The sequence below is a fragment of the Bos grunniens genome, chromosome 18, assembly GCF_055505025.1.
Source record: "Bos grunniens cultivar Pamir isolate PY7600 chromosome 18, Bosgru_T2T1.0, whole genome shotgun sequence".
Taxonomy (NCBI): Eukaryota; Metazoa; Chordata; class Mammalia; order Artiodactyla; family Bovidae; genus Bos; species Bos grunniens.
This window is the reverse complement of record NC_141182.1, coordinates 15,296,549-15,324,154: the sequence shown is the minus strand read 5'-3', so window position 1 is coordinate 15,324,154 and position 27,606 is coordinate 15,296,549. Positions and strand designations below refer to the sequence as shown.

At 41.0% G+C, this 27,606-nt stretch overlaps 1 long non-coding RNA gene and 1 pseudogene across 2 annotated transcripts in view; one reads left to right on the top strand and one right to left on the bottom strand.

Moving 5' to 3' along the window:
* The window catches only part of LOC147353141 (uncharacterized), a 62,700-nt pseudogene extending 35,094 nt beyond the window's left edge, over window positions 1-27,606 (top strand). Inside the window, exons 2-4 of the transcript XR_015146695.1 lie at window positions 9,632-9,831; window positions 10,859-10,995; window positions 27,152-27,606. The product of XR_015146695.1 is annotated as an uncharacterized LOC147353141 (transcript). The remainder of the gene's footprint in view (window positions 1-9,631; window positions 9,832-10,858; window positions 10,996-27,151) is intronic.
* Window positions 8,025-14,063, bottom strand: LOC147353142 (uncharacterized). Its single transcript, XR_015145428.1, has 2 exons — window positions 12,931-14,063; window positions 8,025-9,188 (listed from the first exon to the last, which is right to left on the bottom strand). It is a non-coding gene; the product is annotated as an uncharacterized LOC147353142 (long non-coding RNA).

The window sequence follows — 27,606 nt, the reverse complement described above, 5'->3', positions numbered from 1 at the left end:
CTTCCTGACCCAGGGATCGAACCCAGGTCTCCCACATTGCAGGCAGACACTTTAACTTCTGAGCCACCAGGGAACCTAAGGAAACACTATAGGCGTATCCATTATATTGGGAGCAAGGCAAGCATCCCCACTATCTCCACTACTGTTCAGTATTATATTAGAGGCAAGTTAGCCAAGACAGTTAAATGAGAGAAATCAGTAAGAGGGATAAGAATGAGTAACAGAGAAGTAAAAACCAGTAACTATTTGTAGATCATAGTGTCAGGCGAGTGTATGCTCCTCGGTTCTGTCTCATCACAACAAAGATTTGGAGTGACGGACATTAAAGCCCTCGGCGCATTACAGCTCTCGGGTCTTGGACAGACAGTGTTATAGCTCTTAGACAAATCAATGTTACAGTTCTATTTTATTTAGAAGATAGCAGGAGAATCCATCCTGGAAGTGTGAGGGCATGCCAACCCAAAGACGCAAAGACAAGAGAGTGGAGGAGCGCACCAGCGCATGGGAGAGAGAAAGGGGGGTGGGGGCGGGGGTGGTGAGGAAGAGACAGAGGGAGAGAGAGGGAGAGAGAGGAAGAAAGAGAAAGAGTGCACACACGCAGTGGGGAGAGAGAGAAAACACTTTGGCTCCTCCTTTTATATGTTTTTTCCTCTGCCCTATGCAAATTGGGCTTAGCCAGGAGTGCTGTTTGTTCTACCTGAGGTCTTAACTCCGGTCCTTGGACCTTCCTTTGACCTTCCTTTCTTCTATTTTCGCGGGCTTTTCCCTTCCTTGTCTTTTAGCCACTGCCATTTTGGACTCCTGTTTCCTATTCTAACTATCTAACATAAGGTCACCCAAGGGGTCTCTAAAGCATTGGGGATTACTTATTATCTCCATTGTACCTGGAGGTCTCAGTCTTCAGGAAAAATAGAAAGAGCCAACCAATTCTTAAAATCAGCAATGAAAAAAATAACCCAAACCTCCCTGGGATGGAAGGAGGCTTTACCAATAGCTCTCCTCCACACCTGTATTGCCCCTAAGGAACAGGTTGGTCTTAGTCCTTATGAGATACTATATGGGAAACCTTTTGTTTATGTCAACAACCTCTTCCTAGATCCAGAGGTTCAGGCCCTCCAGTCTTATACCATGGCCTTTGGGCAATTCCAACAGGATATATGCTTGTGGGGTATGAACCAGGACCCCAAAGACTCTAAGGAGTCACCACTATATGCTCCAGGGACACAAATCCTAATTAAAGTCTGGAAAGATGGGTCCCCAAAGACTTAACTCCAGCCCACATGAAAGGGCCCCTACCCTGTAATTCTTTCTACCCCTGCAGCAGTCAAGGTACCAGGACATGATTCCTGGATTCACTACTCACGAGTCAAGCCTTGGAAGAAAACAGAAGAGGACACTCAATACACCTGTGAGCCCCTGGGAGATCTCAAATACCTATTCAGGACTACAAATGATTGCCATTCTAATGAACACCCCCAAAATCTGGTTTCTGGGGATAAGATTTCTCAGGATAACTCTAAAGAGCCAACACAGCTTGACAGAGACTGTACTCCAAAACAGACAGGAGATAGATCTTCTGATCCCCGAACAATGCGGGACTTGAGCCATCCTGGCGATGTGAATTTAGAATTAGCTAATACCCACTCCAGTGTTCTTGCCTGGAGAATCCCATGGACAGAGGAGCCTGGTGGGCTGCGGTCTATGGGGTCGCACAGAGTCGAAGACGACTGAAGCGACTTAGCAGCAGCAGCGATGCCCCTACTAGTCCTTGTTACACCATACTGATGCTGCTTATGATTGTTCCATGTATTATCAATTGTCTAACCTGTTTTGTCTCTGCTCAGGTCAACAAGCTAAAACATGAGGTGCCAGTTCAGCAAAGATACAAAACTACAGCCGACCACGGAAAATATCACACCCTTAGATGGACACCGCTTTGAGGACTCTGAGGCCTGAGACTAGCAAGAGGGGGAGGCCCAATACCACTCGCCATCCCAGTTCAGCAGGAAGCAGCCAGAAAGACCTCGACGCCCCTATTCCCAAAGAATTGGGCCTCCCATCTCTTGAGGGGGGAATGTTAGGTAGTTAGAATAGGAAACAGGAGCCAAAATTGTGGTGGCCAAAAGACAAGGAAGGGGAAAGCCTGCAAAAATAGAACAAAGGAAGGTCAAAGGAAGGTCCGAGGACTGGAGTTAAGACCTCAGGTAGAACAAACAGCACTTCTGGCTAAGCCCAATTTGCATAGGGCAGGCCCAGGGGGAGGAAAAAACATATAAGAGGAGGAGCCAAAGCACTTTCTCTCTCTCCCCGCCGCGTGCGTGCGCTCTTTCTCTCTCTCTCTTTCCCTCTCTCCTCCCCACCCCACCGCCCCCCTCACGCTGGCACGCTCCTCCACTCTCTTGTCTTCACGTCCTTGGGTTGGCATGCCCTCACGCTTCCAGGATGGAGTCTCCTACTATCTTCTAAATAAAATAGAGCTGTAACACTGATTTGTCTAAGAGCTATAACACTGTCTGTCCAAGACCCAAGAGCTGTGACGTGCCGAAGGCTTTAATGTCCGTCACTCCAAATCTTTGTTGTGATGAGACAGAACTGAGGAGCATACACTCGCCTGACAATAGTATACCTGGACCCTCAGAGAATCAGTAATAAAACTAACTCAAACTGAAAGAATTCAGTGAAGGAGCAGGATTTAAAATTAACAAAAATTGGCTTTCATAAGGCAGGCATACCATATTTTGCTTCACTTTATAGAGTTTCACAGATAACTGCATTTTTTACAAATTGAAGGTTTGTGGCAACACTGCATCAGACAAATCTTTATGTGTCTTTTTTCCAATAGCATTTGCTTACTTTGTGTCTCTATCACATTTTGGTAATTTTCGCAAAATTAGAAGTGGAGTTTGAAGATGTGACTGAATTGCTGCAATCTCATGATAAAAACTTTACAACACTCAAGGAGTTTCAGAGAAAGTGATTTCTTGAGATAGACTTTATTCCTGGTAAAAATGCTGTGAAGATCATTGAAATGACAACACATAATTTAGAATATTATATAAACTTAGTTATTTAAGCAGAGGCAGGGTTTGAAAGGATTGGATCCAATTTTGAAAGAAGTGCTCCTATGAGTAAAATGCTGTCATACAGCATTGCATGCTACAGAGAAGTCATTTATGAAAGTGTTAGGGGAACCACTGACTGCAATCACCCACCCTGGCTAGGTGAGATACTAGCCACTTGCACGAATCACATTACAGTAGGAGGTTTTGGTAAGGAATATGGAACTAACAAGCTACCATCAACAAGAATTTGGGAAAGGTCAAAAGGAGGGAGGAGATGCCAGTCCATATGTTCTACCGGCCTCCCAGAATTCTCGCTGGAATCCACTTTGGTTGGACGATACGTGCACGCCACTAGGAAGGACCCTGAGTGTCAGAATGATTGGCCAGAAACAATCTGAAAACTAACCCCATCACCATAAAACCTGAGACTGCGAGCCACAGGGCACAGCAGTTCTCCTGGGTTCCCCTACCCTGATGGTCTCTGCCCTGGCACTCCTTCCAATAAAGTCTCCGGCTTTCTCAACACGTGTGTCTCCTCAGACAGTTCATTTCCAGGTGTTAGACAAGAGCCTACTTGGGCCCTGGAAGGGGTCCCCCTTCCTGCAACAAAAGAATGAGTTAATTGATGTGGCAAACTTCCTTTTTGTCTTATTTTACGAAATTGCCACAGCCACCCCAGCCTTTCAGCAACCACTGCCTTGATCAGTTAGCAGCCATCAACAGCAAGGCAAGACTCCACAGCAAAAAGAGAATGACTGAAGGCTCAGATGATGGTTAGGTTTTTTTAAAGCAATAAAGTAGTTTTAAATTAAGGTATATACATTTTTATACATAAGGCTATTACACACTTAATAAACTATAGTATAATATAAATATACTTTTATAAACATGCACTCGGAAACCAGAAAATTTGTGTCACTTGCTTTATTGCAGTATTCATTATTGCCATGGTCCGGAACCAAACCTGCAATATTTCTGAGGTTTGCCTGTAGTAAGCAAAACATAATGTTAGAGAAAAGCCCATTTACAACAGCTAACTAGAAGATTAAATACTTATGAATAAATTTAATAAGGTGCAAAACCTATATAAGGAAATTTAAGACACCCCTGAAAGACATTAAAGCAAATTTAAACAAATAGCAAAACATGAATATGTCAATCCTTTCTAATTTATAAAGTCAATGCAACCTTACTAAAAATTCTAAGAAGTTATTTTACTGAATTAGACTGATTTTTTTTAAGTTCATATGGAAAAACAAATATGCAAAAAATAACCAGGAAAATTGTCAATTGACTTTCAGTAAGGGTCCCAAGGAAACTAAATGGGAAAGAAAAGTTTTTCAGCAAATAGTATTAGTACACCCTGCTGGATATCTACATCTGAAAGAAAGCAGTTGGGCCACTATGTCACAGCATTCACGAAAACCAATTCAAATTCTATCATAAGCCTAAATGCAAGAGCTAATCAAGCTGTTGAGGCAGTCTGAGTGCAGGTTGAAAAAGAATTTCCAGATGTAGAGAATTTCAGAAGGGAGTGAGTTTATTAAGAGCAAGGAGCAGAGATAATGAAGGCACTGTGAGCGAAGTGGGCTGACCTCCTGACAGACCAGGGAGAGTGGACAGTTTCTGTGTGTTAGTGGCCAATTTTTATAACCTCAAGACAAAGAAAATTCCTGCTGGAAGGTTGGCCCTAGAGGACTGGTTAGGGTGCTATAGAGTGACTACTGCAGTGGGCATCTTTGCCTAGTTTGGAATCAGGAAGCCTGCTGGTGATGATCATAGAGGCTTTTGGTAATGGTTACAAAGGGGCTTAGCTTTGGAGTGACCTTGATTCTGGGCTCCACTTCTGTGGCCTTGGTACAAGGTCTTGCCCCTGTGGCCTTGGGGCAAGACTCAACATTCTCCCCTCTTCTTATTAAGGGGCCAATTTTTGGCCCCTTAATCCCTGCTCATGTCTAACTACCTGCCTATCCTCATCTCAGATCATGGGGAGCCAGGTCATTGGGGAAAGGGGTGGAGACTGCTCTGGCTTCTTCCTGCTGGACAGGAGCATCATGGGGTCCTGGGTTCCAAAGCCTGCTCTCTGTCAGGGTGCATTTGAGGAGGAAGATGAGAGTCCATGGAAGGATCATACGGCTTGTTCCAGTGTAGTCTGTGTGCTAACTGGCTGCTATCCTTGTTGTAGCATCATCTGGAGATTTAGTTATATTCTAGAAGAAACAAACTTTACAAGAAAGTTAGATATACATGGCCCAAAGATCAATAGAAGCAGAAAAGCTACCAAGGGGCCTGGAAGAGGGGCTAGCCTGGAGAACCAGGACCAGATAGACATTGGTTTGTGATGTTAGTGTTTCTCTCGGTAAGAGAAGATGAAAGAATTGGGGCTTATGAAAATCTTCGTTTGAAAATACCTCATTTCCCAGAACACAGAGTGCCTTATTTCTGATTTCTACCCTGAATTCCTTTCAGAAGATGTTGAAAGTCAGTAGCTGCAGTGGCTCCTGATTTAATCTTTGTAGAGGCAGACAGCAAGTGCCAGTTCCAGGTTAGCAGGGCTCCTTCATGGCAGTAAATTTGACCATCGGTGTGGGGGCATTTTATGATCATTTTGTCCCATGATGCTAGGAATGCTCATTCCCAGATCTAGTGACGATTTTTCTGATAGATCACTTAATATGCTGTTACTCGACTTCGTCATGAAAATAGTAAAAGTTCTGGACCATAGCTTCCTTATTGCTACTGCTAGGTCACTTCAGTCGTGTCCGACTCTGTGCGACCCCATAGACAGCAGACCACCAGGCTCCCCGTCCCTGGGATTCTCCAGGCAAGAACACTGGAGTGCGTTGCCATTTCCTTCTCCAATACATGAAAGTGAAGTCGCTCAGTTGTGTCTGACTCTAAGTAACCCCATGGACTGCAGCCTACCAGGCTCCTCCATCCATGGGATTTTTCCAGGTAAGAGTACTGGAGTGAGTTCCATATGAGGTCAATGATCATAATTATGTAACTCATAATTATGGGAAGAAGCAACAAGATGGAATAGTAAGGAAGCTAGTAGTCTCTTATAGTCCAGGAAAATATTCCATCTTGTTGCTTCTTCCCATATTTAGAGTTACATAATTATGATCATTGATCTCATATGGAACTATATATCATCATTTTATTAGAGACTCAGTCACACATTTGGTAATATAAGAGACAACAATTTTATAAAATAGGCACTATAGATAGCCATATAGCTAGCAGTAATAGTAACTTCACAAGTAAGAATTTAAGAATTTTTATTAGGTGTAGCCCAGTATATACCTAGGTTAGCTGACTTAATCTGTTAAATGACTATAGCCAGTGTTAACCTGGTTGTTGATCATGGTGCATCTGATCTTTACCTAAAGATTGATTATGAAGTTAGGTTTCAAAAACAAACTTAGAGTGCCCTTTATTAACTCGGTTAAATCTTATAACAGTATAACAGCAAAGGACTATCTGGGAAGTGAGTCTTGGTAAATATAGACCTTATTAACAAAACTAGAATTTAATATTTGGGCTTTCCAGGTGGCACTAGTCGTAAGGAACCTGGCTGCCATTGCAGGAGATATAAGAGATGCGGGTTCAATCCCCGGGGTCAGGAAGATCCCCAGGAGGAGGGCATGGCAACCCTTTCCAGTACTCTTGCATGGAGAATCTCATGGACAGAGGAGTCTGGCGGGCTACAGTCCAAAGGTTTGTGAAGAGTCAGACACAGCTGAAATGACTTAGTACAGCATACAGAATTTAATATTTAGTGAAACTCTTTTTTCTAAAATTATTCCCATTTTTATTAAACATAGCCAAGACTGATTTGTTTTTTAAATAAGTTTGGTCCATTGACTACAGATGTCATAAACCTGTCATCAGATTTTATCTAAGTGGATTTTTTTTCTTCTGGAGGTCCCCAGTATACTTTGAGATTCCTGTTTATATCAGGAGACAGTCTTTTTATTTACCTGACAAGGCTCTTCAGAACCCAAGTGTCTCCAGTTTCTGGAGAGACAAGGCAGAGAGGAAAGATAAATGTTTATTTTACCCACAGGTATAAATTACCAAATTGTTTTGAACCATAAGTAGCTTGAGGAGGAAGAAGCTCTTCTCCTTAAGATTAGAAGCCAGTAATATATCAGACAAAAGGTCATGAACATTGTAATCTTATGTAGCAGTTTATTTAATCCCATGTAATTAATTGTTCTGTTGTCCTTGCCTGATGATTGAGGATGATAGTGACAGTGATAGTTTTAAGAAGTTTGTGAAGTTTTTGTTAAGATTTATATATAATTTGTCCGATGAAGTGGGTGCCTTGATCACTGGAGATTGTAGAACGTATACCCAAGTGGAAGACACACTTTTAATAATTTTTTCCTCCATTGTGAGAGCATCAACCCTGCAGCCAGAAAAGGCTTTATCCCACCAAATAAAAGTGAAGTTTGTCAGGGAGCCAAAATCCAAGCAGCCACCTTGGATTTCCTATGGCCCTGACTGACTGATTTACAGCATGGAGGAGGAAATGGCAACCCACTCCAGTAGTCTTGCCTGGAAAATCCCACGGATGGAGAAGCGTGGTACGCTACAGTCCGTGGGGTTGCAAAGAGTCGGACACGACTGAGCCACTTCACTTATCCATTTTAAATTCCCTGATTTATGAGTAGATGAAGGGTTAATTTTTGTATAAGCAGAATGAGCTTTGCCTGTGTGCCATAGTCCTCACAGATCATTTGAAATTCTTATTTATCACAACAAAAGTTGTAACAGTAAGTTTTAAAAACAAATATAAATCACTTCAAGGTGAAGAAATGTACATAGTCTGTTATCAAAAGCTGCCTTCCAAGAAAACTTTGTTCTTTTAACAGGGAGAGAAAACCAAATTCCAGTTTGGTACCAGCTTATATTCACTGTGGAACAACAGTTATTCACTTAGCCAAAGTAACAATAAAAGATTTCAAAGGCAGTTTAATATTTTAGAAACTTGTACCATGCACAAAACTCTCTTCTGTGGGTCCATTTTCCACAAACCTTTTCTTTTTTCACTTTCTGTGTTCATCACTTTCTTTGCCCATTCAAAGAACAGCCACCTGTAAGTTTAGACTTACTTCCTTTTCCCTTGACAAAATGTAATTCCATTCCTTATAACTTTCTTACTGAAAACATGCATCCTATTTTCCTTAAGCAACCATGAACTGTACTTTATATTGCCATTCTGTAGATTGGCAAGCATAAATTACCCAAAGCTGTTATCTCATTTTCTTTTCTTAAAAGTTTCTTTATAGCAAGTTATTTTTCTTGTTGGCAAATCTGCAATATATATATTCAGAGTTTAGTTTATTTAAACGTAGGCATAATGAAATTATTACACGTAATGTTGATGAACCTTAAGATATATCTATATTGATTAGATCAATAAACATTAATATCAGGTATTAAATTTAATATTGAATATTTCCCAGTTCACATGAACCTGAAACTCATTTAATTTCTCTTATATTTAGGTTTGTTTGTAAGTGCTTACTTTAGACCAATTAAATTAGAGCTCATTTACAAATGAACCTCAGCAATATTATCCAAAGACAAAGATACACACTGAGACATACATATATATATATCCAGACAGAGATTTCACAATTTTCTGTTTGATGTTTAAAATGTCTCTTTGACCTTTTTTTTTTCTTCTTGGCTTGAAGTTCTACTGATATGCCCAAAGCTGAAGTCTCAGGCAGAGTGGGCTGTGTATCTCAAGGACATAAGAGTTAACTTCACGCTTTTTCCTAAGCATGTTGCTGTTTTCTGAGGCAGGATCAGAGCTCCAAAAAAAGTATTTAATAAGCCAGGTTTTTCTAATTGCACATGCAAAAAGAAACAGTTTTGTAATTTCAAAAAGATTTCATTTTAACCAGTTTTCTCTGGAGTCTAAAGAATATCATAACATCCAGTGTCCAAAAATGTCATTTTTCCTTTTTGCAGTTATAGTTTCATAGCTAAAATATAGACCAAATAGTGTTCAAACTGGCTCAGATGACAGGGGCAGACTGACTGATAAGATGTTGTTCCAGAAGGTGTTGTTCCTCTGGGGAGGTGGAGTCTTAGTTTGATCAGAAGAATCTGAAGGAGTAAGGGAAATAGCAGGAATAGTGAGTGGAAGCTTGGTTCCCGCCCTCTATCCACCACCACCCAAAAGATTGGAGAAGGGGATTCTTTAGCGTGTTAGGAGAGTCTTTTTTTGTTTTTTTTCAGACTTTTGACTGTAGGAGAGAGTCTTGGGCTAGGAGATCTGATGGAAGGAGAGACAGAGGGGGATAAGGGGATAGGGCAGCAACAGAAAGACATAAGCAGTATGAGTCCCTTGGGTCCAGATTCTGAGTGAGTGCCATTAAGGTTTGAGCATAAGGAATGATAAAAGAGACCAAGTTGGAGGATTGTGTTTAATTTAGTGTATCGTTAAGAAGCCATTTTTCTTGGTCCCCCAATTCATACTGGCTCCAAGTTTTATTGAGAAAGAATGTGAACCTTTCTTTTTAAGATTTTCAGGATCAATTTTTTTCCAGGTCCTGAGAATACAGCCTAGAGGTGAGTCTGAGGGAGGTTCTCGAGATGTACCTGAGCCCATTCTTAATGGAGGTACTGAGAACTCACCAGCCACAGAAGGCGTCCCAACTGTCCCAATGAACACTCTGTGTGCGACAAGGCACTGTGTGGCTAATGGTACAAATGGCCAGCCATCCCGACAGTTACGTCCAACAGAGAGGTAACCCCTGAGCATGTGATGTGGCTAGGCACAAGCCTAGGCACTAACTGTGTGAAAATGCACCAGGCAGCTAGGGCAGGAAATGACAGAAAAGAACTTCCTAGAACCAACCATGACTCACTCTTTAGCGATTCCCTGAAATGTGAAAGGCACCCTTTGGGATGATTCAGAGGCAGCTCCTAGGCTCTTGTAAATTAATCTGCACCATGGGAGGACAAGAAAGACAGGGAAGACAGGCTGAGGAATCTGCCCTGCAGTCCTGCCAGGAAGGTGGTGGCCTGGAGAACGGGCTTAGTGTTTTGCTTGAACCAGTATGTGCCTGACATGGTGCACGGAAGTTGTTTTGCTGGGGGCAGACACTTCTGATGGCCTGGTGTGGTCTATGACCCCCTTATCCTGTCACAGGAGTCTTCAAGCGGCAGGTGCCCTAATGGCTTTTAGGTACCTGAGCTGTGTCTGCATAATTTTAATTGGCCTGGCCCTCAGCTTAGGAGGAGGAGGAGGAAGAGGAAAAGAGAGCCCTTGCCCACTTGGGTGGCAGCTACTGGCCCAAAGTGGGCAGTGGAGACTTTGAAACATGCCAGAGAGTAGCCCTGGCCAGAGTTCCTCAATTGCTTCCATAGACACTTGCCTGTTCACAGAGGGTTTGAGGAAAACGAAAAGAAAGAAGAAAGGTGAGAGTGGGGGGAGCCCCCTAAAATTCATGTACAGGCCACCAAATGTTGAGGCATTCCAAGTGTGGGTTGGAAAAGAATTTCCAGACAGAACGTTTCAGAAGGGACTGAGTTTATTAAGAGTGGGGAGCAGAGATAACAAAGGTGCTGTGACCTCCTGACAGACCAGGGAGAGTCGACAGTTTCTGTGGGTTAGTAGCCAGTTTTTATAGTCTCAAGACAAAATTCTGGCTGGAAGGTTGGCATTAGGTAATTGGTTAGGGCGCTATCGGGTGACTACAGGGGTGTGTATCTTTGCCTAATTTGCAATCAGGAAGCCTGCTGGTGATGATCATGGGGGATTTTGGCAATAGTTACAAAGGGGTTCAGTCAGATTTGGAGGTGACCTTCGTTCTGGGCTCCACTTCTGTGGCCCTGGTACAAGGCCTTGCACCTGTGGCTTTGGGGTGGGACTCAACACAAACCATAAAAGCCTTCAAGGAAAACAGCAGTAAGTCTTTGTGACATTAGGCTAGGCCATGGTTTCTTAACTATGACACCAAAAGCACAAGTGACAAAATGAAAAATAAATTAGCCTATATATAAATTTAAAACTTTTTTTTTTTGCTGCAAATGCTATGAAGAAAGTGAAAAAACAATTCACAGAATTGGAAGAGCTATATGCAAATCACATATCGGATGAAGGACTTGTATTCAGAATATACAAAGAACTCTTGGAATCTGAAGTCAAGTGGGCCTTAGGAAGCATCACTACGAACAAAGCTAGTGGAAGTGACGGAATTCCAGTTGAGCTATTTCAAATCCTAAAAGATGATGCTATGAAAGTGCTGCACTCAATATGCCAGCAAATTGGGAAAACTCAGCAATGGACACAGGACTGGAAAAGGTCAGTTTTCATTCCAGTCCCAAAGAAAGGCAATGCCAAAGAGTGCTCAAACTACCACACAATTGCACTCATCTCACACGCTAGTAAAGTAATGCTTAAAATTCTCCAAGCCAGGCTTCAGCAATACGTGAACTGTGAACTTCCAGATATTCAAGCTGGTTTTAGAAAAGGCAGAGGAACCAGAGATCAAATTGCCAACATCCGCTGGATCATGGAAAAAGCAAGAGAGTTCCAGAAAAACATCTCTTTCTGCTTTATTGACTATGCCAAAGCCTTTGACTGTGTGGATCACAATAAACTGTGGAAAATTCTGAAAGAGATGGGCATACCAGACCACCTGACCTGCCTCTTGAGAAATCTGTATGTAGGTCGGGAAGCAACAGTTAGAACTGGACATGGAATAACAGACTGGTTCCAAATAGGAAAAGGAGTATGTCAAGGCTTTATATTGTCACCCTGCTTATTTAACTTCTATGCAGAGTACATCACGAGAAACGTTGGGCTGGAAGAAGCACAAGCTGGAATCAAGATTGCCGGGAGAAATATCAATAACCTCAGATATGCAGATGACACCACCCTTATGGCAGAAAGGGAAGAAGAACTAAAGAGCCTTTTGATGAAAGCGAAAGAGGAGAGTGAAAAAGTTGGCTTAAAACTCAACATTCAGAAGATGAAGATCATGGCATCTGGTCCCATCACTTCATGGCAAATAGATGGGGAAACAGTGGAAACAGTGGCTGACTATTTTTCTGGGCTCCAAGATTGCAGCCATGAAATTAAAAGATGCTTACTCCTTGGAAGAAAAGTTATGACCAAGCCAGACAGCATAGTAAAAAGCTGAGACATTACTTTGTCAAAAAAGGTCCATCTAGTCAAGGCTTTGGTTTTTCCAGTAGTCATGTATGGATGTGAGAGTTGGACTGTGAAGAAAGCTGAGTACCGAAGAATTGATGCTTTTGAACTGTGGTGCTGGAGAAGACTCTTGAGAGTCCCTTGGACTGCAAGGAGATCCAACCAGTCCATTCTAAAGGAGATCAGTCCTGGTTGTTCATTGGAAGGACTGATGTTGAAGCTGAAACTCCAATACTTTGGCTACCTGATGCGAAGAGCTGACTCATTTGAAAAGACCCTGATGCTGGGAAAGATTGAGGGCAGGAGGAGAAGGGGACGACAGAGGATGAGATGGTTGGATGGCATCACCGACTCGATGGACATGGGTTTAGTTAGACTCCGGCAGTTGGTGATGGACAGGGAGGCCTGGCGTGCTTCATTTCATGGAGTCACAAAGAGTCGGACACGACTGAGTGACTGAACTGAACTGAACTGATCTTGAACCTCGGTAAAAAAAAAAAAAAAAAAACAACCCAGTTTTAAAAATCGGCATAAGATTTGAATAGAATTTGTCTAGAGAAGATACGGTGGCACTAGTGGTAAAGAACCCGCCTGCCAGTGCAGGAGACATAAAGAGACGAGTGTTTGATCCCTGGGTTGGGAAGATCCTATGGAGGAGGGAATGGCAACCCATTGCAGTATTCTTACCTGGAGAATCCCATGGACAGAGAAGCCTAGTCGGCTTCAATCAGTAGAGTCACACAGAGTCAGACATGACTGAAGCAATTTAGCATGCACGGAGAGAAGATATTCAGTTCAGTTCAGTTCTGTCATGCAGTTGTGTCCGACTCTTTGTGACCTCATAGACTGCAGCACACCAGGCTTCCCTGCCCATCACCAACTCCTGGAGCTTACTCAAACTCATCCATTGAGTTGGTGATGCCATCGAACCATCTCATCCTCTGTCCTCCCCTTCTCCTCCCACCTTCAATCTTTCCCAGCATCAGAGTCTTTTCCAGTGAGTCAACTCTTCACATCAGGTGGCCAAAGTACTGGAGTTTCAGCTTCAGCATCAGTCCTTCCAATGAATATTCAGGACTGATTTCCTTTAGGATTGACTGGTTGGATCTCCCTGCAGTTCAAGGGACTCTCAAGAGTCTTCTCCAGCACCACAGTTCAAAAGCATCAGTTCTTCGATGCTCAGCTTTCTTCACAGTCCAACTCTCACATCCATACATGACTACTGGAAAAACCATAGCTTTGACTAGACAGACCTTTGTTGGCAAAGTAATGTCTCTGCTTTTGAATATACTGTCTAGGTTGGTCATAGCTTTTCTTCCAAGGAGCAAACATCTTTTAATTTCATGGCTGCAATCATCATGTGCAGTGATTTTGGAGCCCAGAAAAATAAAGCCTGTCACTGTTTCCACTGTTTCCCCCTCTATTTGCCATGAAGTGATGGGACTGGATGCCATGATCTTAGTTTTCTGAATGTTGAGTTTTAAATCAACTTTTTCACTCTCCTCTTTCACTTTCATCAAGAGGCTCTTTAGTTCCTCTTCACTTTCTGCCATAAGGGTGGTGTCATCTGCATATCTGAGGTTATTGATAATCTTCCCAGAAATCTTGATTCCAGCTTGTGCTTCATCCAGACTGGCATTTTGCATGATGTACTCTGCATATAAGTTAAATAAGCAGAGTGACAATATATAGCCTTGAAGTACTCCTTTTCCTATTTGGAACCAGTCTATTGTTCCATGTCCAATTCTAACTGTTGTTTATACAGATTTCTCAGGAGGCAGGTGAGGCTTCCCTCATGGCTTAGCTGGTAAAGAATCCACCTGCAAATGTGAGAAGATATTCAGATGGACAATAAGTACATGAAAAGATACTCAGCACTGGAGAAATGCAAATCAAAATCATGAGATACTATTTTACACACTGATGGCAATAATAAAAAAGACAGAAAATAACAGGTATTAGTGTAGAAATTGGAAAACTGAAACTCTTGTACACTGCTAATAGAAATGTAAAATGGTGCAACCACTTTGTAAACAGCCTGCCAGTTTCTCAAAGAGTTAAACAGAGTAGTCCTATGTGCTCCAGCAGTTTGTTAGGTATATACTTAACAGAACTGAAAACCTATGTCTGCACTAAAACTTGTATGTGAATTATGCTTGTACATGCTGCTTTGGGGCTTCCCTGGTGCTCAGATGGTAAAGAATCTGCCTGCAATGTGGGAGGCTTGGATTCAGTCCCTGGGTTGGGGAAGATCCCCTGGAGAAGGAAATGGCAACCTGCTCCAGTATTCTTGCCTGGAAAATTCCATGGACAGAGGAGCCTGGTGGGCTACAGTCGATGGGATTGCAAAGAGTCAGACATGGCTGAGCAACTAATATGCTGTTATTAGCAGCCTTATTCATAATACCTAAAAAAGGAAAACAGTCCTTATGTCTATTTGATAATAAATGTGGTATTATTACCAATAGAAAGTGGTATTTTAAAAGTAGGAATGCTCACTCCTTTGAATGAGGGGTCAAATGAGTTTAGGAATGAAGACAAGAAGATGCTCTGGCAGCAGCAGTCCTGGTAGGCATGGCATGTGGCATAAGTCCTCCTTGGGTGAGTGAGTGAGTGAGTAAAGTCGCTCAGTCATGTCCGACTCTTTGCAACTGTAGCCCACCAGGCTCCTCCATCCATGGAATTTTCTAGGCAAGAGTACTGAAGTGGGTTGCCATTTCCTTCTCCAGGGGATCTTCCCAACCCAGGGATTGAACCTGGGTCTCCCGCATCACGGGCAGATGCTTTACCATCTGAGCCACCAGGGAGTCCTCCTTGAGGAGGTCGCTATTAGCTCAACTATAGAGCCACCAAGCAGGCGACTCACAACCTGGAGAACAATTATACCAAAGAAGTTCTTGCACTGTTATGAAAGTTCTAGGCCCTGCAACAGATTTCCCAACCTGGGGATCCAGCAAAGGGACTCAGAACCCTCATGGAATTTGACTTTGAAGGCCAGTGGATTTGATTACAGAACCTCCACAAGACTGGGGAAACAGAGACACTTGGAGGGCACAAACAAACCCTTGTGCTTAACAGGACCCAGGAGAAAGGAGAAGTGATCCCACAAAAGACTGAGCCAGACTTGCCTGGGTGTGTTCGGGAGTCTCTGGTGGATGCATGCATCTACAGCAGCCTCCTGTGGGGTGAGGAACACTGACTGCAGCAGTCCTGGGAAGCACGGCATTCTGGCATAAGGCTTGTTGGAGGAGGTCTCCATTAGCCCTACTACAGTTTGGCCTCAGGCCAAACTACAGGGAGGAAACAGCCCCACCCATCAGCAGAAAATTGGATTAAAGATTTACTGAACATGGCCTTGCCCACCAGAGCAAGACCCCGTTTTCCCAAAAGCCAGTCTCTCAGGAAGCTTATCTACAGCCTCTTACCCTCATCCATCAGAGGGCAGACAGAATGAAAATGACAGTCACAGAAAACTAACCAAACTGACCACATGGATCACAACCTTGTCTAACTCAATGAGGCTATGAGCCATGCCATCATATAGGGCCACCCAAGATGGACAGGTCATTGTGAAGAGTTCTGACAAAACGTGGCCCACTGGAGAATGGAATGGCAAACCACTTCAGCATTCTTGCCTTGAGAACCACAAGAACAGTATGAAAAGGCAAAAAGATATGACACTGACATGGAAAGCTGAACTCCCCAGGTTGGTAGGTACCCAATATGCTATTGGACAAGAGCAGAGAAATAGCTCTAGAAGGAATGAAGAGGCTGAGCCAAAGTGGAAGCAACACCCAGTTGTGTCTGGTGGTGAAAGTAAAGTCCAATTTTGTAAAGAACAATATTGCATAAGAACCTGGAATGTTAGGTTCATGAATCAAGGTACATTGGAAGTTGGTCAAACAGGAGATGGCAAGAGTGAACATTAACATTTTAGGAATCAGTGAAATAAAATGTATGGGAATGGGTGAATTTAATTCAGATGACCATTCACATGACTACTACTGTGGGCAAGAATCCCTTAGAAGAAATGGAGTAGCCCTCATAGTCAACAAGAGTATATAATGCAGTACTTGTGTACAGTCTCAAAAATGACAGAATGATCTTGGTTTTTTTCCAAGGCAAGCCATTCAATATCACAGTAATCCAAGTCTATGCCCCAACCACTAACGCAGAAGAAGCTGAAATTGAACAGTTCTATGAAGACCTACACCTTCTAGGACTAATGCCAAAAAAAAGAAGTCCTTTTCATCATTGGGGACCGGAATGCAAAAGTAGGAAGTTGAGAGATTCCTGGAGTAACAGGCAAGTTTGGCCTTGGAGTACAAAATGAAGCAGGGCAAAGGCTAACAGTTTTACCAAGAGAACACACGAATTATAGCAAACACTCTCTTCCAACAATAAGAGATGACTCAACACATGGACATAACCAGATGGTCAATACTGAAATCAGATTGATTATGATCATTGCAGCCAAAGATGATAGAGCCGGAAAAGCTCTATGGAGTCAGCAAAAACAAGACCTGAAGCTGACTGTGGCTCAGATAAGGAACTCCTTATTGCCAAATTCAGACTTAAATGGAAGAAAGTAGGGAAAACCACTAGGCCATTCAGGTATGACCTAAATCAAATCCATTACAATTATAAAGTGAAAATGACAGATTCAAGGGATTAGATCTGATAGACAGAGTCCCAGAAGAAATATGAACGGAGGTTCCTAACGTTGTACAGGAGCTGGTGATCAAAACCACCTCCAAGAAAAAGAAATGAAAAAGGTAAAATGGTTGTCTGAAGAGGCCTTTCAAATAGCTGAGAAAAGAAGAGAAGTGAAAGGCAAATGAGAAAGGGAAAGATACACCCATCTGAATGCAGAGTTCCAAAGAATAGCAAGGAGAGATAAGAAAGCCTCCTTAAGTGAGCAATGCAGAGAAATAGAGGAAAACAATAGAATGGGAAGGACTAGAGACCTCTTCAGAAAAATTAGAGATACCAAGGGAACATTTCATACAAATATGGGCACAATAATGGACAGAAATGGTACAGACCTAACAGAAGCAGAAGATATTGAGAAGAGGTGGCAAGAATACACAGAAAAACCATACAAAAAAGGTCTTAATGACCTGAGTAACTGGTAACAATGGTGTGATCACTGACCTAGAGCCAGACATCCTGGAGTGTGTAGTCAAGTGGGTCTTAGAAAACATCACTACAAACAAAGCATAACGATGATGGAATTCCAGCTGAGCTATTTCAAACCCTAAAAGATGATGCTGTGAAAGTACTGCACTCAATATGCCAGCAAATTTGGAAATCTCAGCAGTGGCCACAGGACTGGAAAACACCAGTTTTCATTCCAATCCCAAAGAAGGGCAATGCCAGAGAATGTTCAAACTACTGCACAATTCCACTCATTTCACATGCTAGCAAGGTAATGCTCAAAATTGTTCAAGCTAGACTTAGATTTCAACAGTTTGTGAACTGAGAACTTCCGTATATATAGGCTGGATTTAGAAAAGGCAGAGGAACCAGAGATCAAATTGCCAACATACACTGGATCATAGAAAAAGCAAGAGAATTTCAGAAAAAAATCTACTCTGCTTCACTGACTATGCTAAAGTCTTTGTGTGGATCACAACAAATTGGAAAATTCTTAAAGATATGGAATACCAGATCACCTTATATGCCTCCTAAGAAATCTGTATGCAGGTCAAGAAGCAACAGTTAGAAATGGACAGAGAACAACGAAGTGTTCAAAATTGGGAAAGGAGTACATCAAAGCTGTATATTGTCAGCCTGCTTCTTTAACTTATATGCAGAGTACATCATGTGAAATGCCGGGCTGGATGAAGCTCAAGCTGGAATCCAGAAAGCTGGGAGAAATAGCAATAACCTCAGATATGCAGATGAAACCACCCTTATGGCAGAAAGGGAAGAAGAACTAAAGAGCCTCTGGATGAAGGTGAAAGAAGAGAGTGAAAAGCTGGCTTAAAACTCAACATTCAGAAAACTAAGATCATAGCATCTGGTCCTGTGACTTTATGGCAAATAGATGGGGAAACAATGAAAACAGTGAGAGACTTTTATTTTCTTGGGCTCCAAAATCACTGTGGACGGTGACTGCAGCCACGAAATTAAAAGACGCTTGCTTCTTGGAAGAAAAGCTATGACTAAATGAACAGTGTATGAAAAAGCAAAGACATTACTTTGCTAACAAAGTAATGGACAAAGTAAGGACAAAGGTCCTTATAGTCAAAGTTATGGTTTTTCCAGTAGTCATGTACAGATGTGAGAGTTGGACTATAAAGAAGGTTGAGCACTCAAGAATTGATGCTTTCAAACTGTGGTGCTGGAGAGGACTCTTAAGAGTCCCTTGGACAACAAGGAGAGCAAACCAGTCAATCCTAAAGGAAAGCAACCCTGAATATTCATTGGAAGGACTAATGCCAAAGCTCCAATATTTGGTCATCTATGAGAAGAGCTGACTCCCTGGAAAAGACCCTGATGCTGGGAAAGATTGAAGGTAGGAGGAGAAGGAGATGACAGAGGACGAGATGTTTGTATGGCCTCAGTGGACATGAGTTTGCGCAAACTCCAGGAGATGGTGAAGGTCAAACAGGCCTGGCATGCTGCAGTCCATGGGGCTGCAATGAGTCGGACACAACTGTGCAACTGAACAACAACAAAAATGTTGTATATCCATATAATGAAATATTATTTGACAATGAACGGAGAGGAAGTAATCGTATATGCTACAATGTGAATGACTTGAAAATATACCATGTGAAAGAAGTAGTCATAAATGATCACATAGTGTAGGATTCCAATTATAGGAAATATCTACATAGGCAAATTTATAGACAGAAAATAGATTTACAGTTCAGGACTGGGAAATGGATAAAGGGAGAATGTGGAATAACTTTAATGGGTACAGAGTTTTTTTATGGAGGTGGAGCAAAAAAATGTCCTAAAATTAGATTCATAGCACTGAGAATACACTAAAACCCACTGAATTATACTTTATTATAATTTTTGTTCCATTCATTTTTTCTTAAGGCTTCCCAGTAATTCCATGTGATCTGGCTGGCTGTCTTCAGGATTAAATAGTCTTCTTTAAGGTAACTGTTAAATTTTGCCCTAAGCAAAGAGCCTCTCAGGTTAATGCAGAGTCTATTAGGATTTATTCTTGTTTGTTTCTTCCATTTTTATTGAGATGTAATTGACATACAGCATAAGTTTAACATATGCAGCACAAATATTTGACTCTCATACATCATGATATGACTACCATGGTGAATACCCATCATTTCATATAGATACTAAGTAAAAGAAAGAAAAAATTTTTTCTTCCGATGAGAATTTTTAGGATTTACTCTCTTAACAACTTTCATATGTAACATACAGCAGTGTTAATTATATTTACCATGTTGTACATTACATCACAGGTGGCACTAGTGGTAAAGAACCAGCTTGCCAGTGCAAGAGACAAGAGAGATGAGGATTTGATCCCTGGGTTGGAAAGATCTCCTGGAGGATGGCATGGCATGGCAACCCACTCTGGTACTTTTGCTTGGAAAATCCCATGGACAGAGGAGCCTGGTGGGCTACAGTCCATAGGATCAATGACTCAACACGACTGAAGCAACTAAGGAAGCAAATGTATGCACATTACATCCCTAGTACTTATTTATCTTGTAATTGGAAATGTGTACATTTTGTGTACTTCATCCAATTCCCCCACCCTTTTCTATAAGACTCCGGTAAACACAAATATGATCTCTTAAGTCTTTGAGTTTGTTTTTGACATGTAATTGGTCTATAACACAGTGTTAATTCCTAGTATACAACATAGTGATTCAGTACTTCTGTACATTACAAAATGATCACCACAATAAGTCTAGTTACCATCTGGCACCATACAGCCATATACATTATTATTGACTGTATTCCCTACACTGTGCATTTAATACCTTTGTTTGTTCAGTCACTCAGTTGTGTCCAACTCTTTGCAACCCCATGGACTGCAGCATGCCAGGCTTCCCTGTTCTTCACCATCTCCTGGAGCTTACTCAAACTCATGTCCATTGTGTCAGTGATGCCATCCAATCATCTCATCCTCTGACGTCCCTTTCTCCTGCCTTTGACCTTTCTCAGCACCAGGGTCTTTTCTAATGAGTCGGCTTTTTGCATCAGGTGGCTGAAGTATTGGAGCTTCAGCTTCAGCATCAGTCCTTCCAGTGAATATTCACAGTTGATTTCCTTTAAGATTGACTGGTTTGATCTCCTTGCAATCCAAGGAACTTTCAAGAGTCTTCCCCAACACCACAGTTTAAAAGCATCAATTCTTTGGTGCTCAGCCTTCTTTATGGTTCAACTCTCACATTGATATGTGACTACTGGAAAAACCATACCTTTGACTATACAGACCTTTATTGGCAACGTAATGTCTCTGCTTTTTAATATGCTGTCTAGGCTTGTTATAGCTTTTCTTCTAAGGAGCATCTTTTAATTTCATGGCTGCAGTCACCATTCACAGTGATTTTGGTGTCCAAGAAAATAAAGTTTGTCATTGTTTCCATTTTTTCCCCATCTATGTGCTGTGAAGTGATGGGACCAAATGCCATGATCTTCATTTTTAGAATGTTGAGTTTTGGGGAATTCCCTATATTCTGAGTATTAATCTCTTGTCAGATACATGATTTGCAAACATTTCCCCCCATTTTGTAGGTTGTCTTTTCCTTTTCTTTTTTATTTATTTGGCTGTGTCGGGTCTTAGTTGCAACAGATGGGATCTTCGTTGTATCACGCAGATCTTTTGTTACAGCCCATGGACTCTTAGTTGTGGCTTGAGCAGGCTTAGTTGTTCCAACTAAGATCTGTAGGATCTTGGTTCCCAGACCAGAGATCAAACCCATGTCCCCTGCATTGCAAGGTGCATTCTTAACCACCAGACCACTGGGGAAGTCCTTTTCCCTTTTTTATAGTGTCTTTTGACACACAAAATTTTTAAATTTTATGAAACCCAATTTATCTACTTTTTGTTAATTTGTATTAATTGTGGTAAGGTGCTTCAGAAGTAAAGAATCTGCCTGCAATGCAGGAGACCAGAGTTTGATCCCTGGGTTGGGAAGATCCACTGGAGAAGGGAATGGCTACCCACTCCAGTATTCTTTGCTGGAGAATTCCATGGACAGAGGAGTCTAATGGGCTACAGTCCATGGAATCCCAAAGAGTCAGACACAACTGAGCCACTTTCACTGAGATACAAAATATAAAGTTTACCATCTTAACCATTTTTAAATATATAGTTTAGAAGTATTAAGTGGCACATCTTTGTGCCACTGATCTCTGTAACTAGTTTATCTACCAAATCTGAAACTCTATACCCATTAAACAACATCTTCCCATTTTTCCCTCCCCTCAGCCTCTGGTAACCTACCTCTATTTTACTTTCTATCTCTGTGAATATGATTACTGTATGTACCTCACATAAGGGGAATCATACAGTATTTGTCTTTTTGTGACTGGTTTATTTCACTTAGCATAATGTATTCAGGGTTCATCCATTTTGTAGCATGTGACTTAGTTTATTTCCTTTTTTAGGCTGAATAATGTTCCACTGGGTATTTACCATATTTTGTTTATCCATTCATTGTTTGAATGACATTTGGGTTGCTTTTACTTTTTGGCTGTTGTGAATAACGCCACCATGAATTTGGGTGTACAAATATCTGAGACACTGCTTTCAATTCTTTTCAGTTCCCAGAGTGGAATTACTGGGTCATATGGTAATTCTATTTTTAATTGTTTAAGGAACCAATATACTGTTTTCCATAGTGGCTGCACCATTTTCTTACCAGCAGTATCCAAGGGTTCCAATTTCTCTGTATCTTTGCCAACTCTTGTTATTTTCCATTATTTTGTTGTTGTTGTTAGCAGCTTTCCTAATGAAAGGTTGTTGCTGAATGAAAAGACGCTGGGATTCTTGGCCTCCAGAGGAGAAGAATTCAATCCGGGGCCAGAGACGAGGCTTGATTGCTCAGAGCTTTTGTGTAATAAAGTTTTATTAAAGTATAAAGGAGATAGAGAAAGCTCTTGACATAGGCATCAAAAGGGGGCAGAAAGAGTACCCCCCGTTAGTCTTCAGTTGGATGTTATATAGTCACTAGCAGTCTGTTAATGAAAGAAAGGAATGTCTTAAAACTCAGAATAGCACCAGGCCCCTCACCCATAAGATGTATTTTGGGGTAATCTTGGCACCAGACGTTTCATCCTGGGCCATAAAATGATTAACTTGAATCTTGTAGAAGGGCAGATTACCATACACATAGTCTCATTTACATAGATTAAGGGAACAATATCTGAGTATAACATACTGGTTTGTCAAGTAGGTTCTGACCCATTAGGCAGAACCGACTTGAAGACAGAATTTGCGGTAAATGCATAGCACATTAGCATAGCTTAAGACAAACATTTCCATAAGAAAAATGCATTGGTGAACTCAAGGTTTGAGAATAGTTATCTTCAGTGAAACCAGGTGTCATTATGGCAACACAGTATTTTAAGAGAAACCTCCTTTTAAATTTGTATAGAGAAGAAAAAAATATCACTAGTTTGTTTCCTACTGCTGCTTAAGAGAGATAAAAATGTCTGACACTTGCAGGCTATTTCCTCCGTTTGGAGACCCCTGGCCTTCCTGCCTGTTACCCTCTCACTGATGGGTGTGAGGTGATATCTTATTGTCGTTTTGACTTGCATTTCCCTAGAAAGTATCACTACGAACAAAGCTAGTGGAAGTGATGGAATTTCAATTGAGCTATTTCAAATTCTGAAAGATGATGCTGTGAAAGTGCTGCACTCAATATGCCAGCAAATTTGGAAAACTCAGCAGTGGCCACAGGACTGGAAAAGGTCAGTTTTTATTCCAATCCCAAAGAAAGGCAATGCCAAAGAATGCTCAAACTACCGCACAATTGCACTCATCTCACACGCTAGGAAAGCAATGCTCAAAATTCTCCAAGCCAGGCTTCAGCAATATGTGAACCATGAACTTCCAGTTGTTCAAGCTGGTTTTAGAAAAGGCAGAGGAACCAGAGATCAAATTGCCAACATCTGCTGGATCATCGAAAAAGCAAGAGAGTTCCAGAAAAACATCTATTTCTGCTTTATTGACTATGCCAAAGCCTTTGACTGTGTGGATCACAATAAGCTGTGGAAAATTCTGAAAGAGATGGGAATACCATATCACCTGACCTGCCTCTTGAGAAATTTGTATGCAGGTCAGAAAGCAACAGTTAGAACTGGACATGAAACAACAGACTGGTTCCAAATAGGAAAAGGAGTACGTCAAGGCTGTATATTGTCACCCTGCTTATTTAACTTATATGCAGAGTACATCATGAGAAACACTGGGCTGGAAGAAGCACAAGCTGGAATCAAGAGTGCCGGGAGAAATATCAATAACCTCAGATATGCAGATGACACCACCCTTATGGCAGAAAGTGAAGAGGAACTAAAAAGCCTCTTGATGAAAGCAAAAGAGGAGAGTGAAAAAGTTGGCTTAAAACTCAACATTCAGAAAATGAAGATCATGGCATCCAGTCCCATCACTTCATGGCAGATAGATGGAGAGACAGTGGAAACAGTGTCAGACTTTATTTTTATGGGCTCCAAAATCACTACAGATGATGACTGCAGCCATGAAATTAAAAGATGCTTACTCCTTAGAAGGAAAGTTATGACCAACCTAGATAGCATATTGAAAAGCAGAGACATTACTTTGCCAACAAAGGTGCGTCTAGTCAAGGCTATGGTTTTTCCAGTGGTCATGTATGGATGTGAGAGTTGGCCTGTGAAGAAAGCTGAGTGCCAAAGAATTGATGCTTTTGAATTGTGGTGTTGGAGAAGACTCTTGAGAGTCCCTTGGACTGCAAGGAGATTCAACCAGTCCATTCTGAAGGAGATCAGCCCTGGGATTTCTTTGGAAGGAATGATGCTAAAGCTGAAACTCCAGTACTTTGGCCACCTCATGCGAAGAGTTGACTCATTGGAAAAGACTCTGATGCTGGGAGGGATTGGGGGCAGGCGGAGAAGGGGACGACAGAGGATGAGATGGCTGGATGGCATCACCAACTCCATGGACGTGAGTCTGAGTGAACTCTGGGAGTTGGTGATGGACAGGGAGGCCTGGCGTGCTGCAATTCATGGGGTCGCAAAGAGTCGGACACAACTGAGTGACTGAACTGAACTGAACTGAATGATTAGTGATGTTGAGCATTTTTTCATATGCTTGTTGGCCATGTGTGTATGTTTGTTGGAGAAATATTTATTCAGGTCCTTTGCCCATTTTTTAAAATCAGGTAATTTTTTTTTGCTGAATTCTAAGAGTTCTTTATATATTCTGAATATTTAACCATTTATTAGATATCTGATTTGTAATTATTTCTTCCATGCTATAGGTTGCCTTTTCACTCTGTTGATTGTGTCCTCATCACTGAAGTTTTAAATTTTGATGTAGTTCAATTTACCTATTTTTACTTTTGTTGTCCTTGTAATATTATTTAAAAGTTCACTTCAATCCACCGCTAACATAAACTAGCTCCTCTATAATCTTGGTTTAGAAAATAAGGCTTACTGTGACTTAAAATCCAGAAGCATTAAAAGAAAAGATTTATAAATTTCACTAAATTCAATTCTTGCATGACAAAAGTCCCATAGACAAAGTTTGTGGGGAAAAATATTCACAATCTATGCCATAAAGATGATAATTTTTTAGATGAGAATACTTCTACAATTCTTTATTAAATTAATTTTTATTTATTGGAGTATAGTTGATTTATAATATTGTTTCTGCTATATAACATAGTGTGTATATTATATATTTTTTAGGTTCTTTTTGTATATAGGTCATTACGTAGTATTGGGTAGAGTTTCCTGTACTTTATAGTCAGTGCTTATTAATTTTTTAATCTATAAAGAGGTCTTAAAAATTGAGAGATAAAATTCTAACAACCAGATATAAAAATGGTAATTAGACACTTTGTTGGTGAAACTGTGGGGAAACAGGCACTGTCATACATTGCTTGTGAGAATACAAATTGCTGTAACTCTTCTGAGGGGAGATTTGGCAATACCTACAACCCACTCCAGTATTCTTGCCTGGAGAATCCCAGGGATGGGGGAGCCTGGTGGGCTGCTATCTATGGGGTCGCACAGAGTTGGACACGATGGAAGCGACTTAGCAAAAAAAAGAAAAAAAGTTACATAGTACTTTTTTTAGTATTTATTTACCTTTTGACCCAGCAAGACCATTTCTGAGAATCTACCATGAAGATATATCTCCAGCAATATGAAAACACATGTAGATATTTACTGCAGCATTGTATGTAACTGCAAAATATTGGACACAATCTGAATGCCTGTACATAGGAAAGTAATTAAACTGGTATATCTGTACAGCAGCATAATAGAGCTATATTTTAGAAATGAGGATAATCTTTATTAATTTATCTGAAGTGTTTTCCAGAATACCAGTTCAGTTCAGTCACTCAGTCACATCTGACTCTTTGCAACCTTATTGACTGCAGTATGCCAGGCTTCCCTGTCCTTCACCAACTCCCAGAGCTTGCTCAAACTCACGTCCATCGGGTTGGTGATGCCATCCAACCATCTCATCCTCTGTCAACTCCTTCTCTTCCTGCCTTCAATCTTTCCCAGCATCAGGGTCTTTTCTAATGAGTCAGTTCTTTGCAGTTCTTTCCAGAATATACAGTTAAGTAAAAAAAAATGAAGCATAATAGTATTTATAGTATCCTACCTTTTATGTAAGAAAGGAGACATAAGACAATACATATATGTAGTTGATCATTTGTCCAAAATCAATGCCAGTGGAGTTAAACCACAAAATGAAGTGACTGGCAATCTATAGGGGTGTAGGGAAATGGAAAGATGGGAATTGGGTAGTGGAATGAGGAAAGAGTGACACTGAATAGGATGGGGAAGAAAAGAACTAACCCAAGCAATTGTGGAAAATACTATCTTGAGTAGATACAGTAATGTTAAAGACATCAAAGAACCGTGGGTTAATGCTGTAGTCTAGTCAGTAAATGTATTTCTCACAGGGGTATAGATGAACAATTCTGTGCTTTATGTGTGTACTCAAACTGAACAAACCGGTAAATATGTTTTAGATAAGAACTGGGTTTTTCATAAGGAGAGGACGAGGCTAAAATGAACTCTTCTGGGTTGGACTGGAATCTGAGCTATCACTATACGTGTCAGTTAGTATGCACACATATTTTTCCTAACTGTTCAGTGTGAGGAACTAGAAGTGATGACACCTCAGCAGTGATGAAGAAACTTAGCATCCAATCTTTAAGTATGATTCTTCAATAAAAGGAACCAGGGATCTTTAGAGAAGAGGTCAACTACAGGACTAAGATGGGATAAAGCTGGCTGGAAAATCTTTAGGTGTGCCAGATAATTAAAAAAAAAAGTTTTGTTTTTTTTTTTAAAGAAAGAAATGGGAGAATATTGCTGAAAGAACACAGGAGCCAAACTAAAGGAGTTCCTAATGGCCAAAGCTGGACTAGTTTGAGCAAAAGAAATAATGTTATCGTTGAATTAATAAAGTATATATCTGTGAGCCCTACTGATATAAATTTTAAAATGAGGGGAAAGGGACAGCTCTTCCTTCATAGTAGAACTTCAGTTTAATAACTGTGGAAGAACTACAGGAAGTAGAAAACCAGCATTAGCTAAACAGTAATTTTTGTTGCAGACAAGATGAACTGATAGGCAGTAAAATCAGTGAGTGAAAATTTGAAGAAAATAAAAGTTTTGTAACAGAATCTAAATATACAATTTTGTATATGTTCAGTTTTCTTTGATGATTGAGTTTTTATTGTTTAAGGACATAGTGCAGCCATGGCAAGTAGAAATATCAATTCTGTCTTTGGGAAAGGCTCTGTTAGTGCTGGATGTTAGTTTGAAAAATTTTGTTCTGGGTCTGAAAAATGAGCCTTTGGGGAAACCCAAATCTGTTTTAAATGAAGATCAGTTGAGAGCTATGGTAGAAGCTAACCCCAAAACAGCAATTCGAAGTCTTGCAGCAGACTTTAGGAGTTTCTGCTACAATAGTTTCTCGACACCTGGCTGCAATAGGAAAGGTTAAAAAAAAATGGATGCATGGGTAGGTACCACACCAGTTAATGGATGATCATAAACTCAGATGGTTAGAGATATTCTCATCTCTTAAGATTTGAGAGAACAGAGACATATTTTGGAGAGGATCATAAGCTTTGACAAAAAATAACATTGAAGGTGATCTGGACAATGGATAGATGTTGATGAAGTTCCTGAACATGT